This window comes from Alligator sinensis, unplaced genomic scaffold (assembly GCF_000455745.1).
Source record: "Alligator sinensis unplaced genomic scaffold, ASM45574v1 scaffold760_1, whole genome shotgun sequence".
In the NCBI taxonomy this organism is placed as follows: domain Eukaryota; kingdom Metazoa; phylum Chordata; order Crocodylia; family Alligatoridae; genus Alligator; species Alligator sinensis.
The window spans coordinates 276,640-284,843 of NW_005841989.1; the positions used below are offsets into that span (position 1 = coordinate 276,640).

At 45.5% G+C, this 8,204-nt stretch overlaps 1 protein-coding gene across 1 annotated transcript in view; it reads left to right on the forward strand.

Annotated features, from left to right (window-relative positions):
* The window catches only part of KCNJ1 (potassium voltage-gated channel subfamily J member 1), a 29,825-nt gene that overhangs the window by 3,073 nt on the left and 18,548 nt on the right, over window positions 1-8,204 (forward strand).

Below are 8,204 nucleotides of genomic sequence, written 5' to 3' on the forward strand. Positions count from 1 at the left end.
CGTTTTGTTATGGAAGAGGTGTATACTCCAGAAGAGGGTGAGAACTGAGGGGCTAGATTAACCCAAAGTCTGAATACTTTTCAAACATGCTACAAGATCTTCCTTTCTAATAAACTTTTCCACTACCACTAGCTAGTTCTGTACAAACACACACACATGTGCAATCCAGAGGACAGATGCCCACAGCAGAAGGAGGCCAGAGAGCAGGTAACTACCTCCACTAAGTCCACTACGAGCTCCACTAAGCAGATCTAATTTTCCTAATTTCCTATAAGACTCCTTTGATGGCCACTGCAGAAGACTCTAAAATAGATGAGATAGACCTTCCTTCTTCAGGTACCGGGAACTAACCTTTGACTTCCAATTTGCTTGGAGGGGGCGCTGCATTCTTGTTCAATGTAACCAATAAAATATGAAAGGGACTCAAGAAAAAAGCTTTTCTATACTGTAATTACGGTTACCTGAAACCTTTGACTGAAAAAGTCCATGTACTGTACAGCTGTTTAGCAAATGTTCTCACGCTGCATTTGTTTCCCGGAAGAGGAGGAAGAAAACATATAGCCAGCATGTGTTGACACACGTGGTTACCTGAAAGGTTAGCTGAGAAAGGCTTTCTAAAGGCCAGGTTCACTCCCTTTTCTGGCCTGAAAAGTTTTGTTTACTTCAACGTCTCTTTTTCATCCTTGGGTTTTATACCAGAAATATCAGCTCTAGGCTGAGTTTTCCTGGAGGTCTTTATGATAGTTTCAGGGACGTTGTTTATTAAGATCTCAGGGGTGTAGGTCATAGCCATGTTGGTTTAAGGACATAGGCAGACAAGGTTATTTGGGTAAATCCAATAGCTATTATTATTAGTAGCAGTAGTAGTATTTATGATCTCACATGCCTGAATGGAGGCTGGGATGCTGGTTCTTTAACAAAGCCATCTTTTCACCAAAATGTTAATTAGCCATTGACGCTAATAAGGTCTAAACAAAAGAGCCACTTATCACCTAGTAACTGCAGTTGAATGCACATATAGGCTACTTGTACACATGAAGGAGGTTTAGTTCTCCCTAAATTGAAACAGTGGGTTTTTAAATGACACAATTAAAAACCCACCATTTTCAATTTAGGGACTTCCGTCACATCACGACATGTCACATCAAGGCCCCCCATCAGCTCACCCACCTCCCTCCCCACTGCTGCCTTGGGCAGGCTCCACCAGAAAAAAAAGCGGTGAGGGGCCCGATCCTTTTTTATTTTTCCAGAGCCAACCTGCCTCTCCCGTGGCCGGGGGGCAAGCTGCCAGCGGGCTGAGTGGTTCCTGAGTGGCAGAAGGGCCCAGTCCTTCCCTCCATGGTGGCAGCGTCCCCCAGGCCCACCTGGGTGGCCTGCTAGAAGGCAGGGGCTGCCAGGGTGCATCACCACCACAAAGGGAAAGACCCCCTTGCAGCTCGGGAATCCCTCGGTCCGCTGACAGCTTGGTCCCCCACCATGGGAAAGACAGGCGGCTCCGGGAGACACAAAAAAAAAGAAAAGAAAAAGATCAGGGTGCTCGACACTTTTCTTTTTTTTCTCAGTGGAGCCTGCCTGCATGAGCTGCCACCAGGTCGCATAGTCCCTGAGCTGCGTGGGGCCCAGGACTTCTCTCTGCAGTGGTGGTGCCCCCTGGGACCGACCGGGCTGGGTGCTGGTGGGCGGGTGCCATCTGGGGTGGAGGGTAGGTCTGGGGTCCCCCACAGCTCAGGGGTCTCTTGGCCCACTGGCAGCTCTGCCCCCAGCTGCGAGAGAGGCAGGTAGGCTCCAGTGCCCCATGCACTGTCTCCCCGCCACCTTCCCACTGTCTGGCAACAGGCTGGCTTGCCCCTGGGGCAATGTGGCAAGGCGGCAGGAGGGTGGCTCGGTATGCTGGTGGTGGGAAAAGGTGGCAGGGACAGTGCATAGGACACTAGAAGCCCACCAAGCCTGAGCTTCCCTGAACATGTCACCATTGCAATTTGTCACATAGCAAACTAAACTACCTCGGATGGGTTTTACCTTGCTATGTAACGAGATCACTTAAAGTGAAATATGCCACCGCACATGTACATTGTGACAAAATTAAAGTGAAATACGCCGCCAAAGGTGTAAACAGCAACGCCATTAAAGCAGTGCAAAAGGGCAATTAAGCTGCTTTAAAGGCCAATTTTGCCATGTGTACAAACGCCTATAGCTTCTCTCCTTTCAGTAGTTACACTGGGATAAAACGGAGGAAACAAAACTGAATCAGACCCAGTCACTTCAAACCCCTTCCCTGCTCCATAGTGCAATTTTCAGTCTCTCGACTTTTTTGGTGATGTCATAATTTCAGTGCTTCTTCCAGCACTACAGAGGCCCCAGCGTACTTGTGAGTGTTCACGCTGGCTCAGATCTGGGTGTTCTAGTTCAAGACCAAGTTTTTCCCATTTTAGTTCAACCTGCCAGGTTTTTTCCGTTTTAAATCAATTCCCAGCTGCTGCATACACTGGTCTCTCAAAGAAAACCACAGGATTTCTAGGATGGATCTTGAAGTCGTTCCTGTGGTTTTTCTTTCGTCGATCTCCAAGGAGATGCATTCTCCCATGATTGTGCATGTGATGCCTGCTCAGCCACAAGAGACTTAAACTCCCTCTAACTGGCTCATCCCCTATTCTGGGCTCCTCCTCTCCATGCTCATCTCACTGCCTATGGGGCTTTCAGTTCCAGCAGAAATAGAGAGAATTATTGGCAGGAAGAGTGGATGCTTAAACTAATGGGCAGTTCAGACAACTCTGCCCCAAGAAGCCTACCATCCAACTACTTTGGAAACCAACCCTATCTGTAGTCCTCCTTTCTGTCCTTCCCACAGTGTTAGACCCAGAAATATTTATCTTGGCAGTTAGCGTCAATCCACCTTGTCCAGCCTCCAGAGCTAGTAATTAAGAGTGAACCTTGCATTCCTACCAGTAATAGGCTAATCTTGTTTTTGGACCCTTCCAAGGTGTTTACTGAGTTTTGACTTGAACAGACGAAGCAGGTGACTTCCCTTGGCTTTCGGACCCCCCTGAGGGTGAGAGGAGGGGCAGGAGAAGGGACTGAGTGGGGGCAAAAAGGCTCTCATGCTTCATTTCCCTTAATGAAGTTTCCTGCCAGTTTCCAGCTTGATCCAGATCTGTGGCTTGTCCTTGAACATTTGGGGAGAAATGCAAGTAAGAGCAGCTGTGGAAATCCGTCTTTCTTCATAGCAAAGACACACTCCATGAGGCTGTCCTCTGCTTGTGTCAGGAAGTCACTCCCATTCATGCCCTGGTAAGTCATTATATTCTGGGGTAGCAGAGTAGACCATGAAGCTAAGGCTGGAATTTGTCGCGAAGTGTCCAGCTTTAGGGGCTGTGAAAGCATTCCCTGATTGGATTGCACTGTGCAACTTATGCCCGATCCTGGAAGTCACTGAATGCTCCCTGCCAGGTGCTCTGCTTCGTTCTGTGCTCCTTTACACAAGCAAAAACTAATCACCCAACAAAGCAAGACCACTGAGAGACAGGAAACTTTGTACCTTGTCTCTGCAACAGGATGCACCAAAAGATGGTGCAGTGAGAGAAAGCCATGAAAGCTCCCAGTTTTGTGAATGTTTTCTCTGCAAGAGACAGCCTGTGCTTATCAGCATCAATATTAGAATTTACAAATTAGAATTTACTAGCCGTTTCTGATTTAAGAGGTCCCTTAGGAGCCCATCAGGAGGGTCTTCAAATGTACGTGTTATCCAGAATATGCAGTTCAGCCATAAACATTCAGATGATGGATGACTTGTGCATGCACTCTTTGTCTGTGTCGTACAAGTGATCGATCATTACATAGTGGGTTTCTGTTCCCTGATTGTATATGTGATTTTTGTTTCCAGAAAAAAAGTCAAGAATAGGAAATATCACAAAACTTGCCCAACATGGTTTTTGGGCAGCTATTCATTTGTGCAACTTTCAAGATGAATGGAAATTGTCAAAGATATAAGGTGGCCATTCAGTCACTAGGAAACAACAAAGACACGGTCATCCTTCTTCTGCATTTAAATCATGATTTCACAGGGATTCAGGAAATTCCAACTTGCCTAAAAATACATTTCTCACCTATTTCACCAAGAATGACAATGAGGTCTTCCATTCTGGCAATGGGTATTAAGTGCGCCTCCAGAGTATGAGCAACAAGCACTCCAGAGCACTGAGCAACAAGTAGTTGAAAGGCAGCCAATAAGAAATAGGAGGCACAGGGACATGCTTGAACACTCAGGACTGCGAGAAGCCTTCTGTCACATCAGGGTCCAGATTGCTCAGAGGGACAACTAGACAACAACCCAAGTCTGCAAATGAGCACTTACAGGGATTTCCAAAAGCACCTGTACCAGCTGGATACCTACCTCCTATTGATTTCACTGCACCTCCACCTCCCTTCTGTCAAGCGCAGCTAAGGACATTTTTCCTTCTTTCTCTGTGTTTATTAAGAATGTAATCATCTCCAGCAGGATTGATCTCTCCCTAAGTACAGCTCCAGGGAGGCCCCAGAGACCTTTAGGTGGTACTGTGATGGTAATAAAAATAATAATCCAGCCTGGGCAGTCAGACTGACTCCAGTGAATGAGTTTCATTTGTGAAAATATCAGTAAATCACCTTGCTATTTTTCCAGCTCTAAAATGCACTTTACTAGAAGACATTGTGTATTCTCTTCTGTGTTTGTTTTTCACTGTTTGCTGAGTCCAAGGCATTAGTATGCACACAAAAGCTTTTCCTCTCCTTGGGGAATGTGCAAGTTTGTACTGAAATGGCAAGCAAGCGCCTGTGTTTTGGGCTAGGCATTTTCTTAGCATCTAAGCACTGCTGCATCTCTACCTACAGCAGCTCCCAGACTGAAGATATTTTATTCACCATAGCACCCTTCCATGCAGACCTCTCAAAGTTTTTTGCAAACATTAATGAATTTAATGCAATTTGTTTAATGTTTCCCTTGACAACACCCCCTGTCATTAGTTCCAGGCTATGGGGTAACTGAGGCACAAAAAAAGGAAGCGACTTGCCCAAGACAGTACAAGAAGCCTGTGGAAGAACCCAAAACTGAGCATACATCTGACTCCCAGGGTGATACCTAGACTGCATTCCCTGAGACTGCCGTAAGATGCCTTCCTGCTAGGGGAAGTTAGTTTTGTCTTAATGAGATAGAACATATTCACTACGTTTTCATTTACTATGGAACAGCAAAGATAAGATGTGCAGAATACTGGTTTCTGTCCTTGATAATCATTTCAGTTATTTGGGCTTGATTTTTCAATGTAGCATTTTAAGCCAGCCATAAAAACTCTGGGAATCAGCATATCACATCTCAGCATGGGAGAGATTTTAAAGGAGCGGAGGGTGCCAAATCTATGCCTTGCGAGACAGGGTTCTGTCAAGGATGAATCTGACCATATACATCTAAATTAAAATTATGCCAGCTCCAAGTGCTTTATGCAGAAAAAATATTAATGACTTGCATCGTCTATTAAGAATGCAAAGCAGCCTTTTCATATGCAGTTTGTTTAGATGCCCGTTCAGGTCGATGACCCATGTGACATGTCAATAATTCACTCAGTGCAGAAATCTCTTGCAAGTCAACTACAACTATACAAGCAGAAATGGTTCTGTTGCTTAAATAGTGTACATTTCCAGAATGGTAGGCCTGGTTGCTGCGTTTAGGACTGCACCTGTAGTTCCACTGTCTCTTAAGGGGGTAAGGTAAATGCAGCTGAAAGCCCTTAAGCACTAGACATCAGACCTAAAAAGGGACATAGGTGGTTCATGCATTTTGGTGAATAACAGAGATGAATTCCTGCAATTAAGAAGACATTAACATTTTAAAAAGCCGGGATGACAGATTAGACAGGCCTGGCCTGTTGTGCAGCATCATTCATTAATGTTTTTTGGCGCCCTCTCCTGTCCATCATGATAGAGGAGGATAGAGAGGATATGCTTGTAACAGATAGCCAGAAAATTCATTAATGAAGCTGCTGGCCACAGACTAACCCTTTGGGCGCAGACAGAAGTGACAATTTTTACCTGATTTGGCCTCTGAAAGTGCTCTACAGCCATGACCAAACAGAAGTGCATGGCTGCAAAGTGTTTTAAAAGGGCCCAATCTTGCAAAAATCTGAGCCCTCACTGCATGAGGGTTCAGATGAAGACATTTCAAAACAGCCTCTTCTGTAACTTGTGTCTGTGCTGCCTAGCAGCCTCCAAGGTGCTTTCAGAATGAGAGGGGGGGAAACGGAGCGGAGGGAGAGTTCAGTCTGGGGGTTTTTCAGCTGATGCTGAAGGGTCGACGGGTAGATTGGAGTCCCCACCTCAGGGAGGCTCCAATCCACCTACCCCACCTCCCGTGCTGGCTGGAGACCCCCTAGAATGAGCTCCCTCTTCTCCCTTTCCCCCTCCCATTCTGAAAACACTGCCTAGGCTGGGAGAGAGGAAGGGCCATTGCTAGAGGAAACCATCTACAGGCTTGCAGCCAGCAGCTGGATTCCCCACCCCGCTCCCTCCGGGACCCAACAATGAACTTCTGTTTTCTCCAGGGGATCATTGTAACTCAGATTGCTTCCTGCAAAGTGTTGTGAGTTACTGAGGGGAGCTGCTTTTCTGTCCAGACGCTTTGGTTCTTTCTGGCTCTCAGGCTTGCTAAGACAACTAAGTAGACCTGGTTCACGTAAGGGTAAAACACTTCCCACACCACCTAGAAGCAAAGGGACATGCTTCAGAAATATGGGCTGTTCTGACACAGCCTGGCACCCCCACAAGCTTGGAAGGTAGCTGCCCCAGGAGGGACCACTCCCCATGTCAACTGCCTGAAAGCAGGGCTAACCCTTATTAAACTGTCCATGATGTGGATTAAAGCATAGGTGGCAGCCAAACACAGTTCAGGAAAGGAAATTCCTGAAATGAAAAAAAGCATAATGGCATAAGATAAATACAGACAGTTTGGGATATTACTGTAGAAATCAGGATGCCTGGCACTCGAATATGAACTGTGGATTGCAGTGCCCTGCTCTGGGGAATCCCAGACACACTTGGACTCGGAGTGATGAAGCATGAGAAGGACTCTTCTGCATTAATGGTCTTCTCTTCTAGTTGCACTTGTATTACTTACGCAAGGGGTGCATCTACATGAGACGCTTAATGCACAGTAGATTTACTGAATGTGCATTATAGCATCATGGCAAAAACCATGCTGTTAGGTTAATGCGCAGTAGTATGAATCTACTGCACATTAACCATCAGGAAAAAAGCATACGATTGTGCTAATATGAAGTAGGGCAGCGCATTTATTTAGTACTTCCTTTTGGTGGCATCTTGGAAGGCTTGAGGTATAGACGATGACTGAAGTTTAAAGATGAAACAAACTTTTCTCTGCTACAGCCTGTGTTCTGTGACCTGAGTTTCTCTGGCATGATAAAGGAGCGTGGCCTCTAGGCCCTCAGCAAACTAGGGAACGTTCCACACAATCCTGAGATCTTACATGATACCAAGTTCCAAAAACACATGAAAGTGAAATCTAATGAAGAGTTCATTAAGAGAACATATGAAACGGAAGGCACGTACAGTTCTAGAAGGGCATGTGTATGCTGTATTCTAAAATTATTCTATCCTAAAACTTTCAAAAATGTGGTTGATCAAGTCATAGTTATTTACAAGAGTAGTTTATAGCTGAAACTTTAACCTCTTCACCTTTTGATTTACAGTAAGGAATGACTGGAGGCCATAAGCTCTCTTCCTAGATATTTCCATTTATTCTGGTACCCGCCGTAACCTACCCTGTTTTGGTCACGGGCAGTGATTTATGAACCTGTATTTACAAAGAGACTATCATGCAATTGCTAAGGATAACAGGAAAAAAGCCTTGGTACTTATGGAATTTTCTATTTGAAAGGGGTTGGGAATGGAAGGATACTGAGCAACTGAGACTTGCTGGATGCTTCTTAGCACCAGGCTTTCTGCAGAGGCAGACAGACTTTTTTATGGTGTGGGATGTCCAAGGACATAATAGTGAGCTTGTGAGAGAGGGCCCTCTTTTGTTCTTTACTTTATTGTGCACTTTATCCAAAATGAGGGTCATAAATGCTTGCCCTTTGCTGGCAGAAAATAGGCATAACTTATACTTACAGAGCACCATTGCTCCTCTGGGATCGCAAACCACTTTGCACGTGACAGCG